We start from the raw sequence: 15,564 nt of genomic DNA, 5'->3' as shown, positions 1-15,564 counted from the left end.
CACAACCTGGCTAGAAGGGGTGAATATGGCACACAGTGCCAGGTATCCAGGAGACAGGAAAAGAAGATCCATAAAGACAGGCTTGAAACTGAGAAATGAAGAAAAAGAAAAAAATGCCCCCAGGGATCCCACCAGCAACTGGGAAATTGACTCCCAGGCCTCAGGGCACAGACCGTCTAGGAGGGGCAGAGATGGCACATAGCACCAGGTATTCAGGAGACAGGAAAAGAAGGAAAGTGGAGAGATATGAGAAACTGAGAAATGAAGAAAAACAAAAAAAGAAAAGAAAATAATTTTTTTTTTTTAAAAAAAGGCCCCCAGGGATCCCACAAGCAAAGCTTCACAGACTGGGGAAGTGGCTTTTAAGCTGAGCAGTACAGCCAAGTTAGAAGGGGTTCATAGTGCTAGGTATTCGGGAAACAGAAAAAGAAGGAAATAGAGATGAGAAATGAAGCAGAAAAAAAAGGGAAAGGGAAAAAATGCCCCCAGAGATCCCACCAGTGACCAGGGAAGTGGCTCCCAGGCCTTGGGGCAGAGCCCATCTAGAAGGGGCAGAGATGGCACACAGCACCAGGTATTCACAAGACAGGAAAAGAAGGAAAATAGAGAGAGATGAGAAATGGAGAAAAAGATAGAAGAATAAATAAATAAAAAGAAAGGCACCTAGGGATCCCAAGAACATGTCTGTGCAGACTGGGGAAGTGGCCCCCAAGTCCTGTATTATAACCCATCTAGAAGGGATGGAGATGGCACACAGCACCAAGTATTCAGGAGACAGGAAAAGAAGGTAATTAGAGAGAGATGAGAAACTGAGAAATGAAGAAGAAAAAAAAAAAAGAGAGAGAGAGAGGCCCCAGGGTCCCACCAGCTTAGAGGCATCAACCAGGGAAGCAGTTCTCAGGTGAGTGGATTCACAGCCTGTCAGGAAGAAGCAAAGATGGCACATGGAGCCAGGTGTTTGAGAGAAAAGAAGGGGAAGATGTGAGAGGCAGGGAAGAAACCAAAAGAAGCCAAAAAAAGCAACATTAGCAACACAGAAATGGCACTGAAGGAGTGGACCAGTGTGGGCGGGGCCAGTAGGGGGAAGAAGGATGGAGGGTGGGAAAGTGAGTATCACTGGTTATTGGGGGCTCTGTCTCCTACTGGGAGCTCTGTGAAGCTGCTTTCCCGTATTCCCTATCCACTGATCTCCAACAAGAGTTCAAGATGGTGAATCCGTGCTGCGTTAGCTGATGGGGGCCTCCCCTCATCTGTTTCTTTGCTTTCTGTTCTCTGTTGTTTTTTTATTCCATCTGGTGCTTTGTTAAGTTCTCTATCTCTTCATTTTATGTTTAGGGTTCCAGAATTGACATCTGTCTCTGTTTTACTTAGTTTTTTAGGTCTTTTCTCTGGAGGTATAGCACAGTGCTTTTGTCTATAGTGCCATATTGGCTCCCATTATACAGTAATTATTAATGTTTTAAAGTGAGAGAATGGTATTGTGGCCACATTTTTAATAAAGAGGTATTACTTTTAGAGACATGATGAAATCATATGCTATATGGAATTTTCTCTGAAATAATCCCAGGGAAATAGTGAAGTAGGTAGGGTATAGATAAAACAAGACCATGGGTTGATAATTTTTGAAGCTGGGTGATAAGTACAAGGAGTTTAATTACATAAAGCTGATGCATATAGAAAATTGCCAGATTTGCTGGCCAAAATTATTCTTTCTACATTTGTCTGTGTTTTAATTAACTAAAGATTTTTACCCCCACGCATCTGTCAATTTGTGGTACTGTAGGGGCTTTTGTGTTGCTGTGATGCTGGAAGCTATGCCACTGGTATTCAAATACCAGCAGTGTCATCCATGGAGGACAGGTTTCAGCTGAGCTTCCAGTCTAAGACAGATTAGGAAGGACTCGGTGGTCTACTCCTGAAAAGGATTAGCCAGTGAAAACCTTATGAATAGCAGCGGAACATTGTCTGATATAGTGTTGGAAGATGAGCACCTCAGGTTGGAAGGTACTCAAAATACAACTGGGGAAGAGCTGCCTCCTCAAAGTAAGAGTCTACTGTAATAACTTAGATGGGGTCAAGCTTTTGGGACCTTCATTTGCTGATATGGCACAACTCAAAATGAGAAGAAACAGCTGCAAATATCCATTAAATCTAAAACTCACTGCACTGGACAAATTGACTGCAAGAAATCTCTTTAAAGTGTTAAAAAGCAAAGATGTCACCTTGAGGACTAAGATGTGCCTGACACAAGCCATGGTGTTTTCAGTCACCTCATATGCATGCAAAAGCTGGACAATGAATAAGGAAGACCAAAGAAGAATTGATGCCTTTGAATTGTGGTGTTGGCAAAGAATACTAAATATACTATGAATTGCCAAAAGAACAATCAAATCTGTCTTGGAAGAAGTACAACCAGAATGCTCCTTAGAAGCAAGGATGGTAAGATGACATCTCACATACTTTGGACATGTTCTCAGGAGGGATCAGTCCCTGGATAAGGACATCATGCTTGCTAAAGTAGAAGGTCATCGAAAAAGAGCAAGACCCTCAATGAGATGGATTGACACAGTGTTTGCAAAAATGTGCTCAGGCATAGCAACAATTGTAAGGATGGCACAGGACCAGGCAAAGTTTCATTCTGTTGTGGATAGGGTCACAACAGTTGGAACTGACTCAGTGGCACCCAACTACAACAACTACAAAGATTTTTAAAAAAAACTAACATTTAATGAGTCAATCATTTTGCATGGGTATTTATTGAATGGACACCTGACTCCATCATTTGTGGATGACCTCACAAAACTAAATTCTTAAAAATGCAAAAGTGGAGACTTCCAGTGACACCACCCTGGTACCAATACTCAGGGAGAATCTGGCTTCTTTCTTAGTCACCTAGCCTCTCTGTTTGTTTTTGCCCAGCAGGTGAATTTTACTTCCCGCCTTAGCAGAACTGGAAGGAAGATACTGTGACTTTACAGAGAATTGCCCTATTGAAGTGAAGTGAAGTGAAGTTGAAAGCAGTTTTATTTATTGGCGTTAGAGTCCTGGGTGACTCTAGGGGTCTGTTTGGATTGTCTCTTCATTCTTTGAGTGATTAGGAACATGGGTTCAAAGAAGAATAGAATCTTCCTCTATGAGAAACCCTGGATGTTGGAAAGACACGAGTTAGGAGACGAGGAGAGTTTGTTCCAAGAGGAAGGGTACCAAAAACGTTGAAAAACATATCTTGCTCTCTAGTTGCCTTCTGAAGACTAGAAATTGTCAATACAGACTCCTTACTGCTATGTTCCAGCTCCTATAGGAAACTAAACTATTTAGGGAATAGAGTGGAAAGTGGACAATTTGTCTAACAAGTAGCCTTGGGAATTGACTTCTTACTGTCTCAGAAGTTGTAAATATTCCCTCAGTTCCTACAATTTATCCCCCACCTCGGCTTTTCTTCTTTGGACCAGTAAGATATCTACCAGTGCCTCTAAGACATCCTTCTGGCCCAAAGGTTTAACTTCATCTGCTTGTTTTCTTCTGGAACCAGAGCTCACTAGAGAGAAAACTAAGTCAATTTAACTTAGCCCTGAGCAATGATGTCAGGAAGAGGAAAGATAGCCCAGTAAGTGCTTTGGGGGAAGAAAGAGAGCGAGAATAGAATGTAGAAGGTGTAAGAGGGCAGTCTCTGTGTTCTCAGAGACCCTAAGAGATTCAGCACCCAGTTACATGACTCAATTCAGCACTCAGTTACCAGCCCAGAATCCAAAAGCCACTCTTATCCACACTTCTGAACCTACTCCAGCTCTAATGCCAGCCAGCCCTTTCCAAGGCCCATGACATATAACACAGTTATTAGTATCTGATTCACTTGAGCTCCTCAAAGGACAGAGATTCACACCTTATTTCTGTAGGCTATGACAGGCCCTGGGCATCAAGTTGTAGGGGTACAGCTGGGATAGGGGTGATGCTTCCTTATGTAGAGCCTCATCAATAAGATGAAGTAAACAACTAAATCTGCCAGTTCCTGACACCTAAAAGTTTTCTTAAGAGCTGTGAAAGGACATGAAGTGCCAAAGTAAGTAGGTGAAAGCTTAGGTGTGCGAGGAAGGAAGATGCTTGAGATTAGCTCATTGAACCAGTAATTACATCAATAGGGCACACACCAGCCCCTCTTGGGTGAAAGGAAGCCTCAGTCTTTAGGTGAATTATGATACTATGAGACAGAATGCTGTCAGTGTCACAGAGTGCCATAAACCACTTATCTGATCTCAGGACATAGAAAAAGAAACTACCTTTGACTTGGGAGTTCTGTACAGGAAGAAATTGATGAAAATGGGCCCAGGAACTCCAGGGAGTGAGAATGCAGAGAGGCAGGTGTCTCAGAGAAAATGCTAATAGCTTTGAACTCAGGCAGACATGCTTTTGGAACCAAGCTCAGCTACTTGATAGCTTTGGGAACTTGTGTACAACCTTCCTCCTCTTAGAACCTTAGCCATCTCATCTGTCTCATCCTTCGTTGGTAGTGTGGTAAGTCATATACGAGAGGTATCCATTACAAAGCTTGGTACATTTTAGGAATTCATTAGATAAATCTGGGTTCTATTAACTAAGAGATGTGAAGAAGCATAGAGGCAGGAAATGGCTGGAAATGATGAGCTGTGATGGGAATCAGTAAATTGCAGGTATAAAAGATCCTTGTAGGAGGATAGTAGTGGATAAAGCAAAAAGTACAGATTTAAAGTGGATCCAGGTTTTTTTAATTTTTTCTTTAATTTGAAGGTACAACTTTGGACTTTGTTTAGTGGGCAGTTGTGAGCAATTTAAGGACATTGTGTAGATACTGTATGTGGGCTGCCATGAATTAGAACCGACTCAATGACAACTCATTTGATTTGGGTTTTTTTGTGTGTGTAGGTACCAGGTTTTACAAAAATCACTGCTGTATTCACTATGTTTCCTGAATGTTCCTTTAATTTTCCATTAAGGGTATTTTTTCATAGTTCAATAATTGCCTCTTGAATCTTTCTTCTTTACTAAACTGTGAATTCAATCATTAATTTATAGAGATTAAGAGTATTGGCTCTGGAGTCAGGCCACTTGGCTTAACTCTGCCACCTACTGTCTGTGAAACCTTGGATGATTTTATTAATCTCTTTGTGGCTCCATTTCCTCTTCTGTGAAACAGTACATACCTCATTTGGTTGTTGTGAGTAATGAATTAGCAAAGCACTTACAACGGTGCCTGGCACAATAGGGGCACTAAATAAACATGAGGACAGCAAGACTTTGTCTCATAAATGTGAGAATCATTACTGATTCATGCCTGTATTGAACAATTATGTTTATGTGTTCTATGTCTCGCTATGAGTTGGAATTGACTCGATGGCATTGGGTTTGGTTTTTTTTTTGGTATGTCTCAGACATGCAGTTGGCCACAAAAAGAAATGGAAACACAATCCATCCTCTCAAGTATCTTGAGGACAGGGTCTTTGCCTTTTTCAGGACTTAGTCCTCACCACTCAGCCCAGGTTCTGGTACATAATAATCATCAATAATTTTTTATTGAATAAGTGAGTGGATGAATTAATAAATAAGTGAACAAAAGTGATATGTTTAGAGCTATACTTCAGGAAGATTAATCCGGCATGATTCCAGGATGGGTTGAGGAAGGAGAATGGGTGACCTATTAACCCTACTTTGGAGGAATTTAAAAAGCTGTCAGGCAATATTGACTTTGAACTGACCTTGAATCTCCTGAGGTGATGATCCCGCAATCTAATCAAGGTGGGGTATGAAGAAAGGGTCTGGATTCCTTGGCCCAACCCCTGGCCAAGAACCCAAGGCCATATGCATGAGTTGGTAAAATGGTCAGAGTGTGGAGAAGAGACATTTCTGGGACTTCTTCACATGAAGTCCCCATGCACTGTGGTTGAAAATCCTGTTGGGGAAGTCCTAACAGGGGCTATAGTTATATTGGGAGGATATGAGAATGCAGTGGTTGGTGGGACCAAGGTGAAAGTTTGAATGAAAACTGGAATGTTTGAATGGACTTTATGTGAAGTGGTTGCATCTCCTTTACCTGAATGTTTTATGGAAATAGATATTATGTCTTACTGGAGGAATGCTTCCCTTACTTAATATTGTAAAACAGAGAACAAACCAAACCCACCCTTAAACAATATTTATTAAACATGCTAAATGAAAACCAATAAGATTGACTGAGCCAACAGAGGTTGTTAATTTGGAACAGTATGGGGTACCTAGGAGACAAAATATGTAATAAGTCCAGTGTCTGGTCAGTTTATTTGATTTAGAAGGATGCATATTCCACATCTGGGAATATTGCTAATTCTAATCTGGGAAAGCCTGCTACAAAAATAACATCTTTAAAGTGTTAAAAAAAAATTAAAAATCAAAGATGTCACTCTGAGGACTGAGGTGTGCCTGACCCAAGCCATAGTATTTTCAGTTGCCTCATATGCATGCAAAAGATGAACAATGAATAAGGAAAACTGAAGAATTGATGCCTTTGAGGTATGGCATTGGGAAAGAATATCGAATATACCATGGACTCCCAGAAGAATGAACAAATCTGTCTCGGAAGAAGTACAGTCAGAATGCTCTTTAGAAGCAAGGATGGCAAGACTTTGTTTCAAGTACTTTGGACAAGTTATCAGGAGGGACCAGTCCCAGGAGAATGACATCATACTTGGTAAAGGAGAGGGTCAGTGAAAGAGAGGAAGACCCTCAAGGAGATGGATTTACACCAAAAACAAAAAAACAAAAAACCATTGTCATCGAGTTGATTCAGACTCATAGCAACCCTATAGGACAGAGTAGAACTGCCCCATATGGTTTCCAAGGAGTGCCTGGGGGATTTGAACTGCTGACCTTTTGGTTTGCAGCTGTAGCTGTTAACCACTATGCCACCAGGGTTTGACACAGTGGCCGCAAAAATGGGCTCAAGCATAGCAACAATTGTGAGGATGGTGCAGACCTGGGCAGTGTTTTGTTCTGTTGTACATAGAGTCTCTGTGAGTCGGAACTGACTCAACAGCACCTAACAACAATAACAATCCATAAAACTACTTGAAAGGAGCCTTAGAGTCCTTATGTGGACTGCAGCTTATGGTAAAAGCATGTGAGCACTACCCAGCAATGACTGCTAAAATTTTGGATTAGAAAATTTCCATTTGAGAAATAATTACTAGCTTGCTAGTGGACATTAATTGAAAATGCCCCATAACTAAAGGACATAAAATAACCTTGAATCTTGAAATACCCATAATGTCTTGGGTGATATTGGAGAAACACTCTAATGGCATGCCCAGAAGAGTTCCATAATAAATTGGAAATGGTTTGTACTGGAACATGCTACTGAGAGAATGCAAAGAGGTACTCATTATATTCACAATCAGATAACCTCTTTTTCCCTGGGACTGACTTTAGAACCACCAAAGAAGCTTCCCAATCCTATAGCCACTTGGGCATTATCTTATGAACAGCTTTCAAATGACCAACAAATAGCTGCTTTGTTTAAAAGTAGCAGTTTAGAGGTGTACAGACAACATCCTATCTGATTGAAGAAGATAAAAAGAAATCAATATAGTGGGTTGAATTTCATGTTATTTGCCCCCATGTTTGGGTTTTTACTGACTAACAGGCAGTGGCCAATGGCCTGGCCATAGAATCAGGCAGATGCGTAATAGAAAACTGGCCTTTTATAGAAATAGAAATGCCTATATGGGGCATAACTTTAAGGAAATCACTATTGGAACTTAAGGGGTGCATTAAAGTTGAACATGTTGATGCCCAAAAGAAGGACCATAACTTTAAGGAAATCACTATTGGAACTTAAGGGGTGCATTAAAGTTGAACATGTTGATGCCCAAAAGAAGGACCCATTTTCAGGAACAGAAGTGGATTAGAACTGGCAGCGTGCTCCCTTGAGATGGTCCATAGAATAAGTGGGCATAGGAGAGCTGCAGCAATGCAGAAATTGACTAAATTTAGACATATTTCTCCTTCCCGCCTCAGAGGCATAAATTCCCAATAAGAACGGTTCTGTCTGCCAACCAGTGAGACAGGAACTGCAGATTGGTATGGGGCAGATTCACCAGGGGAAAGGCCCTGTGTATAGCTGCAAATCAACCTGATGCTGGTAGCCGCAGGAGACTACAAATGGGCCGAAAGAAACAGATACTTACTCTGGACTGGGCTTTACACACTCGAAGGTATATTCAAATACTCAAAACACTATTAAAAAAAAAAAAAAAAAAACTCATTGCTGTCAAGTTGATTCCAACTCATAGCAACCCCCTAGGGCAGAGTAGAATGGTCCCATAGGGTTTCCAAGGCTGTAATCTCTACAGAAGCAGGCTGCAACATCTTTCTTCCGTGTAGAGTCTGGTGGGTTTGAATCTCTGGCCTTTTGGTTAGCAGCCAAGTGCTTTAACCACTGTGCCACCAGGACTCCTCAAAATACTACAAAAGAGCTGAAACAGAATATAGTATATCAATGTGCCATTGTCACATCACATAAGACTGAGGAGTGCACTTTCACCCTCAGAGTTATGGTGTAATTGAAAATTGGAATGAGAACTGAAACACTGTATTGTCTAAAATGGGGAGATGTAAAGGTGTATATATCAAGAATAGATTTTACACATTTAATACTAATGTCCGAGGACCAGTCAAACTGTGAATGACACCAAGGACATGAGAAAAGCAAGAGGTCATTTCAAAGACAGGAAAGAAAGAAAAGACCAAAATGAATGTCAGAAGAGACTCAAGCTTGCTCTCGATTATGTTGTTGTTGTTGTTAGGTGCTGACTCATAGCCATCCTATGTACAACAGAACGAAACCCTGCCTGGTTTTGAACCACCCTCGCAATTATTGCTATGCTTGAGCCCATTGTTGCAGCCACTGTGTCAATCCATCTCCTTGAGGATCTTCCTCTTTTTAGCTGACGCTCTACCCGACCAAGCATGATGTCCTTCTCCAGGGACTGAACCCTCCTGATAACATAACCAAGGTACGTGAGACAAAGTCACCATCCTTGCTTCTAATGAGCATTCTGATTGTACTTCTTCCAAGACAGAGTTGTTCATTCTTCTGGCAGTCCATGGTATACTCAATATTCTTTGTCAACACCATAATTCAAAGGCATCAATTCTTCTTGGGTCTTCCTTATTCATTGTCCAGCTTTCACATGCATATGACATGATTGAAAACACCACGGTTTGGGTCAGGTACACCTTAATCCTTAAAGTGATATCTTTGCTTTTCAACACTTTAAAGAGGTCTTTTGCAGCAGATTTGTCCAATGCAATGAGTAATTTGATTTCTTTTTTTCCTTTTTTTATTGCACTTTAGATGAAGGTTTACAAAACAAACTAGTTTCTCATTAAACAGTTAGTACGCATATTATTTTATGACATTGGCTAACAACCCCACAACATGTCAATATTCTCTCTTCTCAACCTTGGGTTTCCAATTACCAAGTTTCCTGTCCCCTCCTGCCTTCTAGTCTTTGCCCCTGGGCTGTAGTGCCCCTTTAGTCTCATTTTGTTTTATGGGCCAGTCTCATCTTTGGTTGAAGGGTGAACCTCAGGAGTGACTTCATTACTGAGCTAAAAGGGTGTCCAGAGGCTATGCTCTCAGGGTTTCTGCAGTCTCTGTCAGGCCAGTAGGTCTGGTATTTTTTTGTGAGTTAGAATTTTGTTCTACATTTTTTCTCCAGGTCTGTCCAGGTCCATCTATTGTGATCCCTGTCAGAGCAGTCAGTGGTGGGAGCTGGGCATCATCTAGCTGTGCTGGACTCAGTCTGGTGGAAGCCGTGGTAGATGCAGTTCATTAGTCTTTTGGACTAATCTTTCCCTTGCGTGTTTAGTTTTCTTCATTCTTCCTTGATTCCAAAGGTGTGAGACTAATGGAGTATCTTAGGTGGCTGCTCACAGGCTTTTAAGACCCCAGACACTACTCACCAAAGTAGAATGTAGAACATTTCTTTATAAACTATGTTATGCCAATTGAGCTAGATGTTCCCCAGTACCGTGGTCGCCACAGCCCCCAGCCCAGCAATTTCATCCCTCAGGAAGTTTGGATGTGTCTATGGAGCTTCCATGACCTTGCTTTGTACAAGTTGTGCTGGCTCATTTGATTTCTTGACTGCTGCTTCCATGGGCATTGATTGTGGATCCAAGTAAAATAAAATCCTTGACACTATTTCAGACAATGTTCTGCTGCTATTCATAAGGTTACTACTGGCCAAGTTTTTCAGAAGTAGACTGCCATGTCCTTCTTCCTGGTCTGTCTTAGTCTGGAAGCTCCACGGAAATTTGTCCACCAAAATTGCCCTGCTGGTATTTCAAAAACCAGTAGCAAAGCTTCAAGTATCAGAGAAACACACTAGCCACAGCAGTACTACAAACTGACAGATACGTGGTGGGCTCTTGAAAGTACAGTAGCTAAAGTGAAAGGAAGAAATGATAAAGTAAGAGAGCTGAACAGAAGATTTCAAAAAGTGGCTTGAGAAGACAAAGTAAAGTATTATGATGCAATGTGCAAAGAACTGGAGTTGGAAAACCAAAAGGGAAGAACACGGTTGTCATTCTCAAGCTGAAAGAACTGAAGAAAAAGTCCAAGGCTAGAGTTGTAATATTTAAGAATTCTATAGGGAAAAATTAAACAACACAGGAAACATCAAAAGAAGACGGAAGGAATACACAGAGTCACTGTGCCAAAAATAATTTGTTGATGTTCAACCATTTCAAGAGATAGCATATGATGATGAACCGATGGTACCAAAGGAAGACGTCCAAGCTACACTGATGGCATTGGCAAAAAACAAGGCTCCAGGAATTGATGAATACCAACTGAGATGTATCAGCAAATGGATGCAGTGCTGGAGGCGCTCACTTGTCTATGCCAAGAAATTTGGAAGACATCTACCTGGCCCCAACTGGAAGAGATTCATGTTTGTGCTCATTCCAAAGAAAGGTGATCCAACAGAATACAGAAATTACCAAGCAATATCATTAATATCACACACAAGTAAAATTTTGCTGAAGATCATTCAGAAGTGGTTGCAACAGTACATCAACAGGGAACTGCCAGATATTCAAGCTGGATTCAGAAGGGGACAGGGATGCTGATGTCAAATGCATCTTGGTTGAAAGCAGAGAGTATCAGAAAGATGCTTACCTGTGTTTTCTTGACTAGGCAAAGCCATTTGACTGTGTAGATCATAACAAATTATACATAACATTGAGAAGAGTGGGAATTCCAGAACACTTAGTTGTACTCATGAGGAACCTGTACATAGACCAAGAGGCAGTTGTTCAAACAGAATAAGGGGATACTGAGAGTTCAAAATCAAGAAATGTATGTATCAGGATTGTATCCTTTCACCATACTTATCCAATATGTATGCTGAGCAAATAATCTGAGAAGCTGCACTCTACGAAGAAGAACAGGGCATCAGGATTGGAGGAAAACTCATTTACAACCTGAATTATGTGGATAACACAACCTTGCTTGCTGAAAGTGAAGAGCACTTACTGATGAAGATCAAAGACTACATACTTCAGTTTGTATTGTGCCTCAAGGTAAAGAAAACAAAAATCTTCAAAACTGTACCAATAAGCAACATCATAATAAACAGAGAAAAGATTGAAGTTGTCAAGGGTTTCATTTTTCTTGGATCCACAATGTCCATGGAAGCAGCAGTCAAGAAATCAAATGACATATTGCATTGGGCAAATCTGCAAAAAGCCTCTTTAAAGTGTTGAAAAGCAAAAATGTCACTTTAAGGATTAAGGTATGCCTGACCGAAGCCGTAGTGTTTTCAGTTGCCTCATATGCGTGTGTAAGCCAGGCAATGAATAAGGAAGACTGAAGGAGAATTGATGCCTTTGAATTACAGCACTGCTGAAGAGTTTTGAATATAATGTGGACTTCCAGAAGCATGAACAAATCAGTCCTGGAGGAAATGCAGCCAGAGTGCTCCTTGGAAACAAGGATGGCGAGACTCCATCTCAAGTACTTTGGACATGTTATCAGGAGGAATCAGTCCCTGGAGAAGGGCATTAAAACCAAAAACACCAAACCCATTGCTGTCAAGTCAATTCCAACTCATAGCAACCCTATAGGACAGAGTAGAACTGCCCCATAGAGTTTCCGAGGAGCAGCTGGTGGATTCGAACAGCTCACCTTATGGTTAGCAGCCAAGTTCTTAAGCACTACACCACCAGGGCTCCAGAGAAGGACATTATGCTTGGTAAAGTAGAGAGTCAGCAAGAAAGAAGACCCTCAATGAGACGGATTGTCACAGTGGTTGCAACAATGGGTTTCAGCATAATAATGATTATGACGATGGCACAGGACTGGGCAGTGTTTCATTTTGTTGTTATAGGCTCACTATGGGTCAGAACCTACTTGACAGCACCTAACAAAAACAACAATAAAGGCATATAGGGGCTGGCTTACCTTCATGAGTATGTGCTCACACTTAAGATGAAGGGGGCCAAGGGAGCAATCCAACCTGATAAATTCCTCTACTTTCCTGGGGAATCTTAGGAAGGGAGGTTAGAAGAGGATGCTGGTATGATTCTACAATTCTTTCCCACATCACCTCAACTTTCTTATTTTTTCCCTACCTGATACAATTAATTGGTGCCAGGACCAGTGCTGCAACTGTGGATGACGGAAGCAGGGATAACTCCTAAGTAAGAAACTGAAACTATGTGTTTAAATCTTTACTTTAGAACTCCCAAGAGCCTGACGGGGGACTGTGCCTTCAAATCATTTAGCAAAATTGGGGTTAGCAATGAATGCAGCTACATTGTCTAGTGGTCAAGATAGCTCACTAGTTCTGTATCTATACAATCCTGTCTTACATGAATGGGAATGGACTGAAAGGAAGGCACTTGCTAGGCTAGTATTGCTGTCAGCAATCTGGACCAACATAGTGACAGACCTAACTTCCCTTCCAAAGGTGGTAAATTTGGGGTAAAAATTAATTATACATGGAAGGAAAGAGGAATAATAACGTTTGTATAAAATAATGAATAAAAGGTTTTTCAGTGAGGAAAACCCAGTACTATATTGGTGCCCAAAAAGAGGTTCAAAGCAAGCAATAATATTGTCTCTTAGCTCATCTATACATTATGCTTGAAAGGGTAAAGCGACATGTTGCCACATGAAGCCACCCCTGCTTTTGGAACCTGACAAAGTCAAACGGAATCCTGAAAACCTGAGTGGCAATGCTCTGGGAAACATTTTGGTAATATGATGTGATGATAGACTGATCTAATTGATAATGACTGAATGGGGCTTTAGTAGAGTGCCAGTAACTTTTGACTCTTATTTTTCAGGTTATAGCTACTAACGATACTGCATTAAAGGTGTAACATTGGCATTGTTGGTAAGATTATAATGTTGATATTGATTGTCAAATGCATTGGGAAGTTTAAATTCCCCTCATGATGTAATACTGATGGGAATGATTGGTTTACTGAATAACTGGATTTACCTATCAGCAAATTTCTCTGCTAAATAGTTCTCCACAACTTTATCATAAGGCACAAATAGTGGTAGATCAAGAGACAAAAATATTAAAATGTATGCAATAGCTTTGTAGGGTAGTTGAGTTTTTCCTTTAATTACACCCCTATGCCACAGTGGCTCCTTCAAATGTTGGGCATACGATCATTTGCTGTAAGAGAGTCTTGGCCAAAGACCAGGGGGTGGCCTGTGCAGCAAATAATTTAACCTTGCCCCAAAAAATGTCTGGACTTTACCCTTGGCTTCTGGGAGGTAATCTCTAAGCCCTTGGAATGTCATGCCTGATTTTTGCCTAGGGACTTAGGGTAACACTGGATAGTCTCACAATGTGATTCAGGTGGGCACTGACCACATAGGACAGTTGTAGGGCAGAAATTTGTCACAATAGATTGTAACAATGTGATTGAGGGTGAGGGCTTTGGTCATGTGGTATCAGTTGAACTCTAGAGAGGCTGGAGACTGGCGACCAAGATCATGCATATGTGATGGTGCTTCAATAAAAACTGAACACTGAGGCTTGGGAGAGTTTCCATGGTTGGCAGTACTACATGTGTATAGTCACACATTGATTCCAAATCTGTGATTCCATGGACTACCTTCTTTCACTTAGCAATATACATTTAAGGTCCCTTCATGTCTTTTGTGGCTTGAAAGTTCACTTCTTTTATTGTGGAATAATACTTCTCTCTGTGGATGTACCACAGTTTGTTTCTTCATTTTCCAATTGAAGGACATCTTGGTTGTTTCCAGTTTGTGGAAATTGTGAATACAGCTGCTATAAACATTTGCGTGCAGGTCTTAATGTAGACATACTTTTTTTTTTTTTTGCCATTATTTTATTAAAAAAATGATATTTTATTGAGTTTTTGGTGAAAGTTTACACAGCAAGTTAGGTTCTTATTTGACGATTTCCACATAAATAGTTCAGTGACATTAGTTGCATTCATCACAATGTGTCAACATTTTCTTTAATTATGTTCTGTTTGTTCCATTTCCATTACTCTAGTTTCCCTGCCCCCTTATCTTCTCATCTTTGCTTTTGAGTAATTGTTAACCTTTTGGTCTCACACTGGTGGTTTTTAAGTAGAACACTGATCTTAAGGATAATATTCTTTATTTTGTATGCCACTCTACTATTTTTTCTGCTATTTCGCTAGAAGGTGATCTCAGAGGATAGGCTTGGTTCTAGGTTAAAGAGTTTTTCAGAGCTATAGTCTCAGGGAATACTCTGTTCTCTACTATTCCAGTGTGTCTGGATTTTTGTTTGTTTGTTTAAATAAGAATTTGAGTTCTGCTTCACATTTTTCTCCCATTCTATCCAGGACCATTTATTGTGATCCCAGTCAGAATGATCAGTGGCCACCATCTAGTTTTTCTAGTCTCAGGGTAGATGAGATTGCAGCTTGTGTAGACTTGTTTCTTCTCTGAGATTTTGGTTATGTTCTTATTATTTTTCTCCTGATGAGTAGAGACCTGTCATTGTGTCTTAGGTGGTCATTCACAAGCTTTTGAAACACGAGACGCTACTCACTTCATTAGGATTTGCATCATCAACATGGATGTTTGCAGCTCAAACAGAAGCTCTGGGAATTTGCCACTGAGTTGTTCTACCAAAACAAAGAAACAAACAAACAAACAAACAAACCCACTGCTGTTGAATCAATTCTGACTCATAACATCCCTATAGGACAGAGTAGAATTGCCCCATAGGGTTTCCAAGGAGCACCTGGTGGATTCAAACTGCTAACATTTTGGTTAGCAGCCATAGCTTTTAACCACATCAGCTGAAATTCCCAGAGCTTCTCTTTGTTTGGGAATGTCTTGATTCCCGCCCCCCCCCCCCCTTTTTTTAAATAACAACTTTGCTGGGTAAAGAATTCTTGCTTGGCAATTGTCTAGGTTCAATATTTTATATATGTCACTCCATTGTCTTCTGGCCTCTAGAGATTCTGGGGAGAAATCTGCACTAGTTCTTATGAAAGAACCTTGGTATGTTATATTGTGCTTTTCTC

This window comes from Loxodonta africana, chromosome 3 (assembly GCF_030014295.1).
Source record: "Loxodonta africana isolate mLoxAfr1 chromosome 3, mLoxAfr1.hap2, whole genome shotgun sequence".
Classification (NCBI taxonomy): domain Eukaryota; kingdom Metazoa; phylum Chordata; class Mammalia; order Proboscidea; family Elephantidae; genus Loxodonta; species Loxodonta africana.
The sequence above is the reverse complement of the archived record's forward strand: the minus strand, read 5'-3'. Positions refer to the sequence as shown.